Here is a 21,142-nt window from a genome sequence, read left to right as displayed (position 1 = left end):
TTTCAGTTTTTCTATTGTATGCGTAGACTTAAGATGTATATAACTTTATATATTATATATACAGCACTATAAGTATATGTATATACATATACTTAGTTGAAGTATGACATGCATGGAAGTATTTGAGTATAATGTGTATGCATAGACTACATACATACTACATACATACTACATATATACAACATATATACTACATTGTAGTATATAAATATTAGTTATACAAAACACGTATATAAGGTTGTATAAGATAAACAACTAATTACTATTTATTTATTAACTAATTATTTACTATTTATAGTGTAAGCTTAAAATTTAATTATATAGTATATATAGTTAAACTTACATAGTGTATAGTAAAATACCATTTAGTATGCTAAAACAATATCACTTACTGATCAATATTTTTTCCATTGTTTTAGATTAATAGATTGCATCTATAGAAGATCATCAAATGTCAAAGACATTGTTGATGAAATCAATGCTTCTAATGATTCTGAAATGCAAAGTCTTCCAGACTATGTTCAACATGCTTTGGTTTTATAGATTAGAATTTTATTATTATTGTTGTTTTATTTTTTCATATATATAATGCTTCACATAACAAAATTTATTGTACTTAATAAAATATTTAATTAGTTAAAAATTTTGTTCATTTGTTTTCAAACAAAAATATTTAGTGCAAGGAGTAGCTCATATCTGTACAGAGAGCAGAGCTGTGAGCAATCTCATTGAAGCAGCAGAACAGCTTGGACATATATATTTAGAACGGATAGCCTCAGGCAAGTATATTAGGCTGTTCTTTTAATATAAATACATATTTTAAAATTCCAAATAATAATCATATTTTATTAATCTATGTTGCCAGGTATACTTAAGCACAAGATGGAAGCTGAAAATATTTGTAGAGGACAGAAGTTCAGTTGGCTACTTAAGGGTCTCCTTTGAACATTGTGGTTGGGACTCCTGACAAAAAAACTAACCCAATTGAGTTGAAACAGGTGTCCTTTAGTACTGTTATGGAGTTGGTTAAATCTCTTGAGCTTTCAAAAAATCAAACAAAGAATTTTTGTTCCAAATATAGATCTAGTATGGGAACTCAAACCTGCATTGAAGTAAACATCTTTGAAAAGATTGAAACTCTCCATAACCATATAGATGAATTTTACACTTCTAAAGAAGTAGATTTTATGGATGGAGAAGAAGCCATTACGAGAACATTGGTTCATGTAAAAGATACATCTACATTTATACAGCACGTCATTACAATAAAAAGGAATAGATCCACATGACTCCATATTGAGAATAGCTATGGATTCAGGTCAGGGATTCCTTAAAAATAATGTAAATGTTTTAAATCCCCTGGAAAAAACTTCTTCAGATTCAGAGCTAGATGTTGCTAGAGTAAAAAGATCCTTTCTTATAGCAAATGTTGAGGGGGTTTCTAAAGCTAAAGATAATCTTTGGAAGCCTATTTGAAGCTTATTTGGAAGCTTATTTGATAATCTTTGGAAGCTTATTGAGCCCCTGAATTTAAACGTTGTAAAGTTTTACGTTGCATTTGATCTTAAATGTGCAAATTCAGTGTTTATAATTTGTAGTCATGCTGGGAAATACAGTTGTTTATATTGTGAAGGATCCTGCACTTTTGAGCCTGGTATCAAACGAAAACTTAGGTCATTGGATGATCATTACAACAACTTTATCCTTGACGGAAAGAAGAAGTTAAAAATGTCACACTTTAAAAATGTTATAAATCCAAGACTTTTGTACAAAGAGGAAGGTCCTGAAACTCTTCTTAAGGAGTTGGTTCTTGTTCCTGAGTAAACTTAAATAGTAAGTAAACTTGCAGTACTTCTAGTTAGTGTATGGCCTTTGTTTGAGAAGTGGTTACAATCAAACTACGTCATGTTTCGAGGATACCAAAGCATAGGGCTTGGCGGAAACAATGTAAGCAAGTTCCTGAAGTTGGGGGATATACTTGAAAGAGATATTATAAACAATAGAAAATATGACTTATTACCAATAGTAAACTGTCTTAGAAAGTTTAAATGCCTTCAAACAGAAGCATTTGGTATGGTAACAGTGGATAAAATCAACACTGCTGATGGAAAGTTTACATAGCAGTATGTTATATACTTCCTTATCTTCAGACAAAAAAACACGGAATAGATACAAACGAAGAGTTAACCATATAGATTATGCAAAACGGCTAAAATCCAGTGTTGTCGAGTTTGCATCAAAAAACATTAAATAAACTGAATAATTATATAATTTAATTTAATGTTTATAAATTCAAGTATATATTGTAAAGTATATTATTTATAGTATTTAAACTTATAGTATAACTAGTTAACATAAAGGTTTTTTACTTTGTGCTTTTGTTTGTATAGTTACACCTATTTTTTTACTTTTTTTGAACACCCCAGAAGTTTTAAATGTTATAAATAGTGTCTTCTAATGTATAACAAATATTGAAAAAAAAATCAGACCTAGGGAATATTTTAATCTGGTGGTCACTCAAGTCCACAGTGATAAGTAATAGCTATTTTTTGATTTTTTTGTCTTAATTTTGTTTTAAAAATTCCAACACCCCAGAAGTTCTAAATGTAATAAATGGTGTCTATTAATTTATATCTAGCTATTGAAAAAAAAATCAGACCTGGGGAACAACTCTACCTGGAGGTCACTCTAGTCCACAGTGGTTAAGGAAGCAATATGGCTATAAGTATTATTAACCTTCTAAAGTTGTTTTAAAATTACTGGTTACATATATAAGATTATGTTATAATATTACTACAATATTGCAGAGATAAATAGTACTTGGGCTTTTAAAACAATTTTGAAGTAAAAATATGAAGCACATGCATTTAAGTTCTAAAAGATGGTGCTGTACAATAGTTCAAACGGTTTCCTGAGCAAAAATCTTTTGTAGACAGTAATTTGTAACTAATGCCTTAGAACATGAAACTTTTTACAAGTATCCTGTAATAACAAATAGTTTTATTTATATGTAATATGCATTATTGAAAGAAATTAAAAGTTGCATGAGACAGTCGCTTGGAAGGCTATGTAACTTCGTTGCAAGCGCCTTTAAGCAAGCAACTTAAAGCTATAACAAAAGAAATGTCTAAGTTTCAACAGCGGTTCTCTGTGACAAGACCTTAAGGTCTTCTTAGAGTGTCCGCGTTCTTTATATTTATCCTTTACTTTTTAAGTGTAATTTTTTTCTTTTATTTTGGTATCTTAAACGTTTATATTTTAAATCATGAAGTGAAGAACAAAAATATAAAAAAAAAAAGATGAAAATCTCTTATGACTTATAAGTTTGAAATATTAGGAATATTCTCAATGATTAAAAAGTTTACTTCTGAAAGCAGAAGTAAACTTTTTAATCATTGAGAATATTCCTAATATTTCAAACTTATAAGTCATTAGAGATTTCTGAAGAAGGTTATTCTAAAAATAATCCAATTTTGTTTAAGAATGGTTTTATTCAAGTTATTTCTTGGCGTTTAATTCATACAAGCATTTCATTTAGCTAGTTAGCAAGCTTCGTCTGATCAATGTCTGACCAGAAAGAAACATTAGCTTGATTGAAAACATTGTTTACAGTTCCCACAACGAGGATCAAAGACAAAACATTCTTTTTGTGCATGGAGAACATAGAAAGCAAATATAAAATGTTTCTATCTGAACTTGCAAAGCTGAAACCTAAAGTTAAATAATTAATGTAAGATAAGAGTTAAAAGTAAAATACTACCAACCAATGTTTTTTTTATTAAGATTAAACAAGACTTTAATAATAAACATAAGTTCAGCTGTGAAAAAAACACGAAGTTCAGCCATTTATTTATACTTGAAAAGTTATATGAGGCACTTCCAATGGACAAAAACTAATTAAATGTAGTAGAATATGATAAGTAACTGCGATTACTTATCCTGTCAATTTTCTACCTTATTTACGTCACCTTTGTGCTTAAGTTTTTGAAACATATTCATGTAAAATATAAATAATTTGTACTTATCAATATGTAATGAATTATGTTATACTTTGAAGAAACAAAAGTTACTACAACCTCTAAGAATAAATAAAACTGGTATTAATTGTCCCCTATTAAGCTGGAAAGATTTAAATAAATATTATTAAAAGGTTGGTCTAAACAACATATAAACTCTTTGTAATCATATATATATATATTTGTGTATATGTATTTAAACAATTTTAAAATGTATTCTACAAAACGGAGTGCTCAATGTTCCTAAAGAAACAGAGCTACTATAAAGTAGTAGAAAATCACTTAACAAAAGTTATTTTCATTTAACACTATGTTTCATCAATAAAGACTCATCAGAAATGAATGATCAAATTATTAAAACTTCAATTTATACCAAAAATTAAATAACAGGAAGTAGCAAATGTCTTAAATACTGTAAATTTTTACACATTTGTGGAATATATATATATATATATATATATATATATATATATATATATATATATATATATATATATATATATATATATATATATATATATATATATATATATATGAGTGCGTGTAACCATTTTTAATTTCGAAATACTTTAATAACAAACTTATATTTTAGAAAAATGTTCATGCAAAATATAAATAAATTGTGTTTATCATCAGTGCCCACGGGGGTGGAAGGGACAGTTTGTCCCGGGCGGCAGACATGCAAGGTACGCCATAGGAAAAACTGGTACCTAAAAAAAAAAGTCCTTTATCTAAAATATAGGGAAATTTCGATAAATAAGGGCGCCAACCAGGGTTGCTGTCCCAGATAGCGTGACGGCTCACGGCGGCCCTGTTTATCATTATATCGTAAATTATGATATATTTTGGGGAAACAAAATAAATTACATTATCAAAACAAAAGGTGTTTTCTAAGAATAAATCAATAGAATACTATTTATGGAATAATAAACTAAAATTTTAGTGCAAAAAAAATATCAGACTGTTATTATATTATATGACGTAATATTATAGTTGCATAGATTAACACAGTGTAAGACTAATATTCTAAAAAACTAAAAGATTTTATAGTTTTATACCGAAACATCGCCTTTACCTCTCCCCCTCCCCCGATCTTGCTAGAGTATGGATTTACTAAATCAAAAAGCAGTCCCCCTCCTTTTTTCCATCTTGGATGGCCTGGTGTTGATGATGGTGTTTTTGTAAAAAATCTTTTTAGAAAAATCAGTCAATATTTTCATATTTTAGCCAGTGAATATTACCGTATGGTGCGTTGTCTTCTCTAAAACTAATTATACGTCAAACAAATTTGTTATAACAAACAATATATTATAAAAAAACTTAAGAAATCTACATTTAGTTATTGAATTTATAATTGATTAGTATTTTTCTTACTGGCTTCAAATAAAGGTTAAATATTCCTGGTTTGATGGACCTCAGGATACTTTATTCCAATTGAAAGAACTAAATTATTTAAAAAAATTGAGGTTGTTACAAAATTAATGAAAACTGTAAAGAGATCTGCATGATTTGTTTTTGGTGAATGCATTAATCAGACTCTTTTGTGTTCCAAAGATTAAGAGGAGCAAAAGTTCAGAATGAAAAAGTGCTAGGGATTAGAGGTGAAGGAAATAATAATACCCAGTGTGGAGATATTTCACTAAGAAGTTGCAAAACCCCATGCGTAAATACTAATGCTGGTAAATTTACCAATATAGTTGAGTGGAAAGATTCAGTATACGGACCACTTTTTACCATAAGCCTCACAACCCATGAAATCAGAAAATATTTCCACAAGCCTATGATTGTTCCAGATTGTCCATGCCATTCCAAATAGATTGAACGTTGTATAAAGCAGGGTTTTTTTACACAACTATAAGAATATAATAATTTGTTTAAAACTTCTCAATACCGAGATTGTTTTTAATGTTTCATATACATTACAGAGACTTTTGCAAAAACATATTCCCATGAGAATCTAGAAGAATATATTATAGCAAAAGTAGTCAGTAGAGGTTTTATGAACAAAATCAATGCTAAATATAACTTAATTGAACAAATTATAGATTAAATTTTTATACAATTATTTTATAATTACATGAAAATTATAATAAAGATATCAGTATTGTATAGTATACACTATAAAATATTTTATATAATATATTGTTTGTTATAAAAAACCGTTTGACTAATAATTTGTTTCAGAAAAGACAGTTTACCCTACGGTAACATTCACTAAATTATGAAAAAATCGACGAATCTTTCTAAAAACAACTTTCACAAAAACACCCTATATGTGGATATTTTTATGATTTTTTTACCAAATATGAAAATGTTATAAAGTTCAACATAGTTTATATTGAGTTTATTGAACATTTTCATATCATTAACATATATTAAAAATAATAAAAGTCTCAAGATTGATCCCTGTGGGACTCCGCAAACAATATCGAGAGCTCCTGACTCCTCCGGGACAACAAACTGTTTTCTATTAAAAAGATAACTTTTAGCCCACTTATACGTAGGCCTTTAATGCTATAGTGCTTTAACTTTGAAAGTAAAATTCCGCGATCAACAGTATAGAATGCCTCAGAGAGATCAATAAATACTCCTAGAACTTGTTCCCCTTTATTAAAGGACATAGATATTTTATTGGAAAGTTCAATAATAGCATGTTTAGTAGAGCAGTATCTCTGAAATCCAATTTAATTTTTGTATAAAAGCGTATTTAATGTCATGTAATCATAAGTTCTATTAAAAAAAAATTACCCTTTCAAATATTTTTTATACATTTTTTTCACTTGTTGTAGTTTTGTTGTTAATAGTTACTTTTTTTTGGTAAACAAGAGAGTTTCTTTTTCTCTCTTCCAGTTACTTCATTTACAAAGTCCAAATTTTCTTGATATCAAACTTATTTTTATCCAGCTGGTTAGAATAGTATTTAGTTTAAGCTTTAAACTTGTCAAAACTTTGACAAGTTTAAAGAATTTTTAAATATTATAAATTACAAGTTTGATGCCATATCCCTAACAGAGACTTGGCATGAAAATAAACTCGATTCTAATTCTAATTACAAGTCTTAATTATGAAAGTCTATTCATTGAAATAATTAGTGACAAAAACAAAAACATTGTAATTGGGTGTGTATACCGACCGCCGAGTGGTAAAATTGAATGTTTTGAAGAATTTATTAAAAATACGGTCCTAAAAACAAATAAAGAAAAAAAAAGTTTGTTTATTGCTGGTGACATAAATTTGAACGCTCTGACTTATAAAAAATTTCCAAAAACAATATTTTTATTAATAATTATATAGAAACGTCATTTGAGACAGGTATTTTTAAAACTGACATTAGTGATCACTTCCCAATATACATTAAAATAAATCTTTTAAATATCACATCCAAAGGGGATTCTAAAACTATAACTCTAAAAAAACGCAACTTATCAACAATTATTGAGAATAATCTTTCTAATAAATTAAAGCAAGAGACGTGGAATCAGGTTTTTAAATGTGTTAATACAGATAAAGCTTTTAATATTTTTCTACAAACATTTCTTGATATATATAACGAAACGTGCCCATATGAAATAAAAAATAACTAAAAAAAACAATACTAAATCCTTGGATGAATAAAACTCTAATAAAATGTTCAAAAAAAAAAAAAAAACAATACAATAAATTTTTGAAAAACTGAAGTGAAGATAATGAAAAAATATACAAAAAATATAAACGGTTTTACGAAAATCTTCTCATGAAAGCTAAAAAAACTATTATAGTAAAGAACTAACAAAAAACAAATTCGATGTAAAAAAACATGATATGTAATTAATAATATAATGGGGAGAAACAAAATAACTACGGCTTTACTGCCTCAAAGAATAAATATCAATGAAGCTGATATTTATTGTCCTTTAAAAATCTCGAATGAGTTAAATAAGTACTTCACAAACATTGGCCCGAACCTTGCTAAAAAAATTATAGCCATACCCAACTCATTTCAATTATATCTTAAATCGTTAAATGACGTAATACTTAACGATAGCGACTTTTCTCTTAAAGAATATGAAACAGCCTTTTCTTTTCTTAAAAAAAATAAATCACCTGGCTTTGATGACGCTTCTAGTAATATAGTTATTTTAAACAAAAATTACATTTCCAGACCTTTGATCCATATTATAAAACTTTCAATTAATGAAGGTATTTTCCCTGAAGCACTAAAGTTGGCAAAAGTATGCCCAATTTACAAAAACAACGATCAATCAGAAATCTCTAATTATAGACCTGTATCAGTACTTTCTGTATTTTCCAAAATATTCGAACGTGTAATCTATAATAGAATTTATAACCATTTTAATGAAAATAATTTATTTTACACAAAACAGTTTGGTTTTCGAAAAAACCATTCAACTGAACACGCAATAATTGAAAATAGTAGACCAAATTACTAAAGGATTTGAAAACAATAACTTTACTGTAGGATTATTTATTGACCTATCAAAAGCATTTGATCAGGTGAACTAAAAATTATGTGTGGAGTTCAACAAGGGTCAATTCTTGGTCCCTTGCTGTTCTTGATCTATTTAAACGACTTGCATAATGCTTCAGCAAAACTTAACGCGATAATGTTTGCTGACGACACAAATCTTTTCTTATCAAATAGTGACATTAGGCAACTTTACTCTGACATGAATTATGAATTAAGGAATGTCAATGAATGGTTTAAGGCTAATAAACTGTCACTCAATGTAGATAAAACAAAGTATAGGGGAAAGGCGTCTATGATGGCATAGCGCCTATGATGGCATACCGGTCATATTTCCATTAAAATTGATTTTGGTAAAAAAATGATTAGACCTACATGACTATACTGACTTTACATTAGTTTTAGTGAAATAACGTCCCTTGTGCACAAGTATTGTTTTTATAATCAACAAAAATTGATTTTGGGATGTGCTGTTGTAGTTTTATTTCCTTCATATATTTAAGATTGTGATTTTACTATTAACTGTGTAGAAATGAAATTTTCATGCATTTTATATTCAAGTTTTGTGCATTTAGTGGAATAGTTACTTTAATTTTATCTTTTGAACAAAGCAGATACAGCTTGTTTTAATGAAAATGATGACTTTTACCATTGATGGCATACTGACGAGTTGGGAGTGTTGAAATATTGACGAGTTGGGAAAACCTTTTTTTTTTATAAGAAAAACTTATTTTTAAGTAAAGTTAAAATAAAGCGATGCTCCAAAATTTTTTTTTGGTCCAAAAAATACGTAAAACGCAATAAATCCTATGCGCATGCGCAAAATTTTACAATGCTCGTGTGTAGCATGAATTGGTAAATTAGGATGGTTTGGAGTCATTTCTGGCTTTTCTGAGGGAAGACTCTAAGGTTAAATGAAATCATTAAGTTACCCTCGATCCTAACTAGCCCCATCCTCCCCTATGCCATTATAGGAGCAGTGGTTACCTATGATGGCATACTGGTGCTTTTTTTTACAATAAGAATAACCTATAAAAAAAATAAAACTGATAAAAACTCCCAGGGTAATTATTGTTCTAGATGTAACAAGTAATGTATCCATTTCAAAACTTTTATTATTGGTCTTCAGGATACTGAATAATGATGCTTCGAAGTTAAGTATGCCATCATAGGCGCCTTTCCCCTACTCTATTCGATAAAAAATCACAACAGGAAAACCTTCCCTTAAAATTACTAGATTTAATTTTAGATGATAAACTAATCGGAAAAAATGAGTCAAAAAAATTCTTAGGAATTTTTATTGATGAAAATTTATCATGGCTTCCTAACATAAATTATATCCAATCAAAAATTAGTAAAGCAATCGGTTTGATGTACCGTATTCGCCCATAGGTAACATCAGAAAGTCTGAAACTAGTATATTTTGGCCTAATACATTTTATTTACTATTCCAATATTACATGGGTTAGTACTCAATCAACAAAACTTAAAAAAATATTTTCTTTACAAAAACATGCATGCAGACATATATATAAGAAAAAAAAAACATTACCATGCAAAACCACTAATGAAAGACATGCAAATGATGAGTATATATGAAGTTAATATTTACCAACACTTAATCTTTATGTATAAATATAATAACAGCCTGATTCCAAAAACCTTTAATAATAAATTTACGAAAAATGTTAACAATAATTACTCTCTTAGAATAAATCAATGGAATACTTATAAATTGCCTAGAATTAGGAGCAAGTATTCTGAATATGGAATAGCATACCGTGGACCGAAACTATGGAACACATTTCAAAAAATTAAACATTTAAATACGATAAAATCATTAAACTCCTTTAAGTTTCTAATAAAAAATGAAATTTTTAAAATTTATAAATTTATAAATAATTTTGAAATTTTTCTAAATGAATATCGAATTCCATTATTCTTAGTTGTTTTTTTTATTTGTTTGATTGTCTCTTTTTTTTTCTTTTTTTTCTTTTTTTTTTTTTATATTTAAAACAATGTCATTTTTTTTTTTATATATTAAAATCGATATAATTTTTAACAATGACTATGTTTAAAAATTATATTGATACTATTTACTTTATTTCTTTAAATGTAAATATTTATGAAAGTTTTTTATCTTTTTATTATATTGGAATTGTACACAGTATTTTTAACAATCTTATTCTATTTTAAACTTGTAAAGCCCACATAGGGGCTCTGTGAAAAGATTGTGGTGAATTTAGTCATCCATATCTTCTTTGAGCCCCTGCCTGTTTTTTATAAATCAACTTTTTTTGTATGTAAATGTTTCTTTGTAATTATATTTTCTTATTATATAAACAGCAAATATATGTATATAGGCCTATGATGGCATACTTAACTTTGAAGCTTCATTATTCAGTATCCTAAAGACCAATAATAAAAGTTTTGATATGGATACATTCTTTGTTACATCTAGAACAATAATAACCCTGGGAGTTTTTATCAGTTTTATTTTTTTTATAAGTTATTCTTATTGTAAAAAAAAGCACAAGTATGCCATCATAGGCAACCACTGCTCCTATGATGGCATAGGGGAGTCTTCCCTCAGAAAAGCCAGAAATTACTCCAAACCATCCTAATTTACCATTTCATGCTACACACGAGCATTGTAAAATTTTGCGCATGCGCATAGGATTTATTGCGTTTTACGTATTTTTTGGACCAAAAAAAAATTTTGGAGCATCGCTTTATTTTAACTTTACTTAAAAATAAGTTTTTCTTATAAAAAAAAAAGGTTTTCCCAACTCGTCAATATTTCAACACCCCCAACTCGTCAGTATGCCATCATGGGAAAAAGTCATCATTTTCATTAAAACAAGCTGTGTCTGCTTTGTTCAAACGATAAAATTAAAGTAACTATTCCACTAAATGCACAAAACTTGAATATAAAATGCATTAAAATTTCATTTCTACACAGTTAATAGTAAAATTACAATCTTAAATATATGAAGGAAATAAAACTACAACAGCACATCTCAAAATCGATTTTTGTTGATTATAAAAACAATACTTGTGCACAAGGGACGTTTTTTCACTAAAACTAATGTAAAGTCAGTGTAGTCATGTAGGTCTAATCATTTTTTTAACAAAACCAATTTTAATGGAAATATGACCGGTATGCCATCATAGGCGCTATGCCATCATAGGCGCCTTTCCCCTATAATAAAAAAAAAAAAAAAAAAAAACAATAAAAATAAATTTGTTTTTAGTTATCTTTGTTTGTCGTCGCATTGCTCGGCATTTCTCTTACGACCACGCGTTTGTATACTACGTTCGCATGTTTTCCTTGACTTTGATGCATTTTTGCTTGTGCAAATAATTCTTTGCGGATTTTCATAGTTTCTTTACTAAAGTTTTGAATCATAAAAATATTTCTCCCCTTAAGATTTTTTGCCTTAGCCAAAACGTTTTCTTATTCCTGCCATTTTAATAATTTGCAAATAATTGTCCTCGGCTTGTTTTCAAATTTTCCAACGCGATGGGCTCTTTCTATTATTATTGGCTCATTTATTTGAAGGTCCTCTTTAATAAGCGCTTTTAGTTTTTTTTAAAAATCGTTTGTTTCATTGAGTTTTTTTAAACGTCATTGAATGTCTCATCTAATTTTTTTAAAACATCATTGTATGTCTCATCTCATTTTTTTAAAACATCATCGCATGTCTCTTCAACACCCACAATTCGCAAATTGTTTCGGCGATTGCGATCTTCCAAGTCGACTGTTTTTCTTTTATTCTCGGTCGATTTACTGACTAATATTCTTTGTAAAGATTTTATTCCGACTAACGAAGTTTAAATTTCGTCCATTTTTTTTTGTTAACTTTGCTTATTTTTGTCTCACCGTTAAAATTTAGGCCACGTTTATGGTCTTCAACATCTTTTTCCAAGAAGTAAATTTTTTCTTGGAAGCATCTAAAAGTTTTAAAGCACTTTAAAATTGTGTCAGATTGAATTGATCAATTCCCATAGCATTCCCTTAGTAACTACTCTTTCAGTATCCATAGCAATAATCAAAGAATAAAAATAGTCTAATATAAAAATATTTCTAACTTTCTTTGTTTACACTTGCGCTCTGTTTATTGCTCAAATTGGGAATGGTAAAAATATTCATACTTGAGTCATTCTACTGTTCAAAACTTAGCGTTTCTTCTTGTCTTTTTTAAGTTTTTTTCTCATATTCAGAGTTACTATAAAGTTCCTGACAATAATGAACTCCCCTTACTTTTAAAAAATTATTTGATAAAAACAGAAAAAAATATGAAAAAATTAGAATAATTTTCTTAAGAAAAAATTATTCTAAGTTCATCATTTTATTCTTAGAATTGTCCCTTACATCGAGTAAGGGACAATCGATGCTTAAGACACTACATTTTATAAATTATAATGTTGATGCGACTTAATAAGCTTGGTGTTTGTTGGGACTGGTCAACAGAACTTAAAAAGTAAAAAAGAATTACGCAACCAACATAGTTGTTTATTTCTCTTCTGCACATTACCGACGTAACTCAGTTAATAAAAAATCTTCAGCACTAGTGCAGAAATTTCGAATACTCTTCATTGAACTCTTTTTAATTGAACTGTATTTAATTAATCGAAAATATTTTATAACTTTTCAACAAAATCTAGTAAACTCCTTTACTAAAAATTTTAACTTTATGCAACAAGATAAATTTGATCAAACAGTTGCAACAACATTAAAAAGAAATGATAATCAGCAGAATTAATGGAAAAAGTTTTTAAAGCATCTAAATTTGACTTTTGTCTCGACCTTGTGAAACAAATGATTAGCAAGCTTCTGGAATGAAAGTTTTTTTTTGCTAAATCATTGGTTTATGACATAATCGGAAAAAAAAAAAACATAAGCCAAAAATTGGAAAAATATTACTGTTAACTGTTAAGAAAATTAAATTAAATCTTACAAAGTATTTACACGTGTTACGGTTCAATGCATGCAAAATATGTTACAGTAATACTGAAGGAGAATTCAAGAAAAGAAGCAATAAAAACTAACAAAGAATGGGAACCAATAAAAAAAAAAAAGGAATGAAAGCAGGTTTTTACTACATTTAAAAGTGGCCATCTTTTATTATTCGTTTTTTTTTTTTGTTGTTGCTTTTTTTTTCAGCTTGCAACAAAGCCGGTTGATGATGTTAAACTTGCAATGATTTTACCAGACAATGGAGACTTTTCTACCTTTAAAACGTTGTTTTTACAACAAACTGATTTAGAAGATTGTTACAAATGCATTAGAGAATCATAATCTTTAATGGAAAGAAATTTTTTATATAAAGAAATTGAATAAACTGTCATCACTTGTCGATTTTTTATATGCTAACATTGTTGTTGTAACCTGTTGTTGTTATATCGTTGCTATATTACAAGAATTTTTGATGTTTAAGATAAATAACTTTCAGACATAGTGCAAACTTCAAACCCGGGTGTGTTTATATGTTAAATGAAGTTGTTGTAATTGAATTAAGGTATAATAAATACTCATATTAGCCCCTCACTTTCAGAGGTTTGGAGATTTTACATGGTCAAAGTACTTGTTATACTGAAATTTTGTTTAAGGAATTTGAAATTTATTGATGGGTCAAAGCCTATTTTTATAAAAGACAAACGGTATTAAACTCGAAAAAGCTGCCGCGATCCAAGCAATTGCTTTCTGTTCTGTCTTTGCTGTGTTCAATTATAACTATTAGATAGCCATATATTATTGTATGCTTAATTGCAAATGTACCATTGGGATTGTTTTTCACAATATGATTCATTAAGTGAATAATTTATTTATTTATTTTTATGACAAATCAAAAAAACGCAATAATAAATAATCTTCTTTTCTTTCGGCATTTCCCGTTTAGGGATCGCCATAGCGGATCAAACTCCTCCATCTAGCCCTTTCATGAGTGTCCTCCACTGACACACCAGCTACTCTCATAACCTCCACCACTGCATCCATAAACCTCCTCTTAGGTCTACCTCTCCTCCTCTTACCTGGAAGTTCCATCCCCAAAACCTTCCTGCCAATATAGCTCTCCTGTCTCCTCTGTACATGTCCAAACCATCTCAAGGTCGATTCTCTAACTTTATCTCCAAAACACGCTGATCCTCTAATAAATTCATTTCTGTTCCTATTCTTCATCGTCACTCCAAATCTCAGACACCTCCATCTTCTTCACTTGTCTCTTTGTCAGTGCCACTATCTCCAGTCCATACAACATAGCAGGTCTCAACACCGTCCTATAGATCTTACCCTTCATTCTAGCCGACATCCTTTTATCACAGATCACACCAGACACTTTGTGCCATCCACACCACCCTACCTGCACTCTCTTTACCTCTATTTCACTTCCTCCATTACTCTGTACCCTCGACCCTAAGTAGGTAAACTCGTCGACCTTCACCAAATCAACTCCTTGTAACTGGACCTGTCCACCGTCTGCCCTCTCATTCACTCACATGCACTCTGTTTTACTTCTACTCACTTTCATTCCCCTGCTTTCCAAAGCATACCTCTATCTTTCCAAGTTTACCTCCACTTGCTCCCTACTCTCACTACAGATCACAATGTCATCAGCAAACATCATAGTCCGAGGGAACTTCTGTCTAACTTCGTCCATCAGTTTTTCCATTACAATTGCGAACAGGAAGGGACTCAGGGCTGATCTCTGATGTAGTCCTACCTTCACTTTAAACCTGTCTGTTATTCCTACTGCACATCTCACTGCTGTCACACTGTTCTCATACATATCCTGCACCACCCTCACATACCTTTCCGCTACTCCTGACCTCCTCATACAATACCTCAGCTCCTGTCTTGGAAACTCTATCATAAGCTTTCTTCAAGCCACACCATGTAACTCCTTCTGTTCTTTCTCTATACTTCTTCATTAACACTCTCAGAGCAAACATAGCATCTGTGGTGCACTTAGCTGGCATGAAACCATACTGCTGCTCACAGATCTCTACTTTTTCTCTAAGCCGAGCTTCCACTACTCTTTCCCAGATTTCAGGCTGATCAACTTTATTCCCCTGTAATTACTACAGCTCTGAACGTCGCCCTTATTCTTAAAAATTGACACCATTATGCTGTGTCTCCACTCCTTAGGCATTTTCTGACCTTCCAAGATTCTGTTAAATAACCCTGTCAAAAACTCCACTGCTATCTCTTCCGAACATTTCCATGCCTCCACTGGAATATCATCCGGTCCAATTGCCTTACCAAACTTCATTCTCAGAACTGCAGCCCCTACTTCCTCCTTGCTCACCTGGGGAACCTCCTAATTTAAAACCTCTGTCTTTTCTAACCTTCCTTCCCTATTATTCTCTTGATTCATCAGTTCCTCAAAATACTCCTTCCACCTTCCAAGACACTCTCCTCACTAGACAACACATTTCCATTTTTATCCTTAACCATCCTAACCTGCTGCACATCCTACCCATCACGGTTTCTCTGTCTGGCCAATCTGTACAGACCTTTTTCCCCTTTCTTAGTGTTCAACTTCTCATACAGATTACTATATGCCTTTTCTTTAGCTTTTGCCACTGCTCTCTTTGTCTTGCCACACATCTCCTTGTACTTCTGTCTACTTTCTTCATCTTGCTGAAAACGCCAATTCTTTTTACCCAACCGCTTTCCTCTTAAACTTTCCTGAACTTCCTCATTCTACCACCACATCTCCTTGTCTATCTTCGTCTGTCCTGATGTCACACCAAGTATCTTCCTAGCCACATCCCTCACTGTATTTGACGTCTCATCCCAGGTATCCAGAACACCACCACCCAGTGCCTGTCTCACCTCATCCCTGAACTTTACACAACAGTCATCATCCTTTAACTTCCACCAACTGATCTTAGGTTCTGCTCTCACTTTTTTTCTTCTTCTTTACCTCCAAAACCATCCTATATATCACCATCCTATGCTGTTTAGCTACACTTTCTCCTGGTACCAACTTGCAATCACTAACCTCTTTCAGGTTTCTTCTCCTACAGAGGATATAGTCAACCTGTGTACCTCTTCCCCCACTCTTATACGTCACACTGTGCTCTTCCTTTTTCTTAAAATAAGTGTTAACTACAGCCATCTTTATCCTTTTAGCAAAATCTACCACCATTTGTCTTTCTGTATTCCTTTCTTTAACCCCATACCTACCTATCACCTCCTCATCACCACTGTTCCCTTCACCAACATGTCCATTAAAATCTGCTCCAAGAATCGTTCTCTCTTCTATAGGAACCTGCAGAACAACTTTATCTAACTCCTTCCAGAATTCTTCTTTCTCCTCCGTATCGCACCCTACCTGAGGAGCATAAGCACTGATGACATTCATCATCACCCCATCAGTTTCTAACTTTACACTGATCACTCTGTCACTTACTCTCTTTACCTCCACTACACTCTTACTAAACTCCTCTTTCAGAATTACCCCTACTCCATTTCTCTTCCTGTCGACACCATGATAAAAGAGTTTGAAGCCACCACTAATGCTACTGGTCTTGCTGCCATTCCACCTGGTCTCCTGCACACACAGTATGTCTAACTTCCTCCTCTCCATCGCATCAGATAGCTATCTTCCTTTACCGGTCCTAGAGCCCTCATTCAACGTACCAAACCATTTAACCTCCACCTTCCTGCTCATCCTCCTCCCTCTCAGCTTCAGAGCTCTCTTCCCCCTTTCCTCCTCCTCCTTGTCCCAACAGTAGCCCAATTTCCACTATTGCCCTGTTGGGCAACAACACCAGGGCAACAATTTCCACGAAAAAATTTCAAAAAAAAAAAGCAAAAAAAATCTTTCCGTAACAATCCCCATATAAAAAATTCCTTGTTTGCTCCCTAATATTTTATGAAAGTATTTTTTAATTGTTTTTTTCCTTCAAGTAATAATTTTCAATAATTTTTTTTTGTCAAGTAATAATTTTTTTATCGAATAAACTATTGAAAATACTTTAAACAATTGTTATTTTTTTTGAAAAATTGTTTCTTGTGAAATTTTTTTTATATCCATATAAATTATTTAATATACTAAAAATCAATTAAATAAATGCATTTTTAAATATTTAAAGAAGTGATTAATAATTACTTGTAATTTCTTATAAATTCGAATATCGAGAATGAAAATTTAGCTTAGTGTTGTTTAATAGTGAAAACAACTTTCTTATAATTGTCTTTGATAATTCAATGAACATTTTGCATTGTAAAATCTAAAAAATTAAAAGAATCTTTTGTATTTCATATATTTGAACTAAACTAAAATTGAGTTTAAAAAACTTATTTCCTTCATATATTTCAATCGCGCATAAACAATGTCAAATTATTGGTTTTAAAATAGTTACAAGATTGATATTTCATGGTTCGGTACATTTCATAATGTATTTGTTTTCTATAAATAATTATTCTTGTTTTCTTTTTCTAGATTTGGCTAGAACTGTTTCAAATTTTTGTTTTACATGTTTGTTATAAGTCTTTTAAGACTGACGTATTCCTAACATTTATAAAACACACCAGATTAACCTTTAACTAACAAAAAACCTTACAATTTAAATTTATGAAGCATAAATTAATAAATGAATGGCTCATCAATTTTTATGAAAAAAATTTTCTGACGAATTTTACTTCTGGGTATTAAGCGTTTTTGCTGCTTTTAAAAATGGCAGGTTTTAGAAAGTAAAGCCCTAGAGACCATATTGTTAGACGTTTTCTTTTTAGTTTGTCAATGTTAAATACTTTCTAAAACCTAATACTCAAATGATTAATGGGTTTGGCTCGCTGCATGTTCACAGGCGTATTATTATATCTATTGATGATATAATCGACAAATTTTCCAAAAATGAAAAAGAAAAATATAGATTTTGTTATTTAAGTATTTGATTATCAACGTTGTGTTGGTAAATATTTTGTGTATATATATATATATATATATATATATATATATATATATATATATATATATATATATATATATATATATATATAATGTTAAATAAATATTTAAATCAAAATTCGGTGACTTGCCAATCACATGACATTATTAAGAATGCATATACTTTAAATTTTTTTATTTTTGTTTTAGACTTTTTTACTTGTAAGCTAAAAAACACATGCGAGTAATAAATCATTAAGATAATAAAACACACTAAAAAATCATGTTACCAATCCATGACTACTGATCACTTTGGAAATAGAATTTAAACTTTTCTGTTACTACAAGTACATGTCTTTAATAAATTGCTTAATTAATTTCAAGAAAATTAGTTTTAATGCACATAACAGAGTATATAATACCAAATGACGAATATAAAAATTTTCAACTTATAAAAGTAAACATATTGAATCCCTTATTAATAAATTTTTTTAAGTTTATAATATATACATGATATACAGCACGTGGAGCTTTCACGAGGTTAAGTTATGCAGTATAAAATATACAAAGTAAACACACTGCCATTGGTTGTTTTATTTTAATGTTATTTTACAAACTTTTGTTGTACCCAGTACCAGTATACCAATTAATTATTATAATTTGGATACCATATATAAAAACAATTTTAATACCTCATTGTTACAAACAGTTAAGAGGTCTAAATTTAGTTTTCTAAAATGACAGGTGCCATATTTCTAACTTTAATCTTATTCAACTTTGTAATGCTTTCTTTTGCAACAACAAACTGTGAATATTTCAGATGGAGTGGTTGCTTTGATCCATATGTTAGCAAAGGTAGATTTAATATTAAAAAGTTAGTGCAAGTTAGGCTTTTAGTTTAAAGTGATATTATTTTGAAAGTTTTTTTACTATAATTCCTGTTTTGAATTTTACTGTAAATATTTCTCTAAATTTGAAATGATTACTATAAACTTTTATTATTATAATTTTATATTATTTATATTGTTTTATATTTTTTTACAGTTGTATTTACCTTTATAATTTAGATACAAAAATCACAGAGTTTGTTGATAAGTTAGGCAAATTGTTTCAGTCAAGGCTGCCAGGAAAAAGACAAGACCGAAAAATAGAGACAACCAGTAAACCGACCAAATAGTCACATAGTTAATGAATTAAAGAATTATTTGACATAATTGTATATGTAAATAGCTGTATATTATAACATAATTTTAATTGGCATAATTAATATTAAATAATTTTATAAAGTAAATTTCACTATTAACAAATGTATATTCGAAAGTTTAAACTTTTTGTGTTAAAAAAAGTTGAATTATTTAAAATTGTATGATTAGTTTTAAATAAGTATAAATAAACAATAAAAGAATTATGTTTATTGCTTTTAAATAACTTTTTTTAACTTTCATTTGTTTTTCAAAATTTTTAACGAGGATTTTTTACGTTTAAAAAACACCCACTTGGAACGTTCAGACCGTTTTTTTAATGAACCCAGATAAATTTAATACAACAATTTTTAAAGACGTACGGAAAGCGTCCCAAAAAGACTTTTGAAATTTGAGGCTTCAAGACGTCGAATGCTTATTAAACAATGTAAACTAATAATATACCCTGGTCAGTGAGCCTTTAACGTCCTTAGATGTACTATGTCAACTTAGTAAGATGCTCGTAAAAGCCCTAACTGTTTTGTCAGTAAACGCGGTGGAAGAGCATTTTACAAGGAAGTTTGTAAAATGCTCTTCCTCCTTCCTTACCAGTGTGGCAAATAATATGACCCGAGAAGGCATTGAAATTACGGTCCCTTGATTCTACGCAATAGCTGCTTAAACTAATAAATACTAATACATTTATTGTCAAAAATTTCTATGGTTTTATGGAAAAACTACTTAAAAAAAAAGCAGACCTAACATAAAACCGTAAAAAAATAAACCGTTTTATAAGACAGATAATATTCAATCTTAATAATAGGTTGGGTTAGTTAATCTACCAATCATTAAGTATATTTTCTTAATCATTGGTAGATTAACAAGTTAGTTTATCTACCAATCATTATGTAGTAATCTACTAATTGCTATAAGTTTTAACATTATTCTGATAAGATCCATATAAGAAAACTGTTTTTCCATAGATTTAAAAAAAAAATTGTTAAGTAAATTCAAATTAATCGAAAAAGTAATTGCCACAGCAGCAACGATTAGTTTAATAAACAAATTAAAAAAAAAAATTGTAACAGCTGTACTTTATCATAAAATAATTTAAACTATGTAGAAAACTCCTATGTAATTTAATAAGTACAGAAAATTCAATTTTGTAATAAGAATCAGTGAACTGAACTTTTAACTCTTTTCAACAACTTCTAATCCATTAAAAGACTAGAACATCACTAAAAGAAAAATACGTTTCTTAATACCTTCAAAATACAAGGTTGGTTGCTGTTCATTCATTGGATTCTTTATCAGGAGCTACATGTAATAAGTTATCAAACTGCTATATATTTTACTAAATGTTTTTCATCTCAAATATCAGATAAAACTGCAAAAGTATCAATATTTGTTTTCGTTTATATTAATTGTAAAAAAACATAAACAAAAAAGCTAGTAGCACTTTGTTATATAACTTGGTTGATTTTTATATGTCATTTTTTCTTTTTTTATTAAAATTATATATATACAGTTGTGACCAAAAGTCTGTTGTATTCATGTTTTTTCAACAAATTCAAAGTT

At 29.6% G+C, this 21,142-nt stretch overlaps 1 long non-coding RNA gene across 4 annotated transcripts in view; it reads right to left on the bottom strand.

Moving 5' to 3' along the window:
* LOC136083854 (uncharacterized) overlaps nt 1-20,934 on the bottom strand; it is a 30,994-nt gene extending 10,060 nt beyond the window's left edge. For 3 of the 4 annotated variants that reach the window (XR_010640148.1, XR_010640147.1, XR_010640151.1), the window contains exon 1: nt 20,830-20,920. This is a non-coding gene — a long non-coding RNA (uncharacterized LOC136083854). Of the gene's footprint in view, nt 1-20,829 lie in introns of all 4 variants that reach the window. The other variant, XR_010640149.1, reaches the window with a different exon arrangement.
* Nucleotides 20,935-21,142: the final 208 nt, after the last annotated feature.

This window comes from Hydra vulgaris, chromosome 08 (assembly GCF_038396675.1).
Source record: "Hydra vulgaris chromosome 08, alternate assembly HydraT2T_AEP".
In the NCBI taxonomy this organism is placed as follows: Eukaryota; Metazoa; Cnidaria; class Hydrozoa; order Anthoathecata; family Hydridae; genus Hydra; species Hydra vulgaris.
This window is presented reverse-complemented; position numbering and strand designations above follow the sequence as displayed.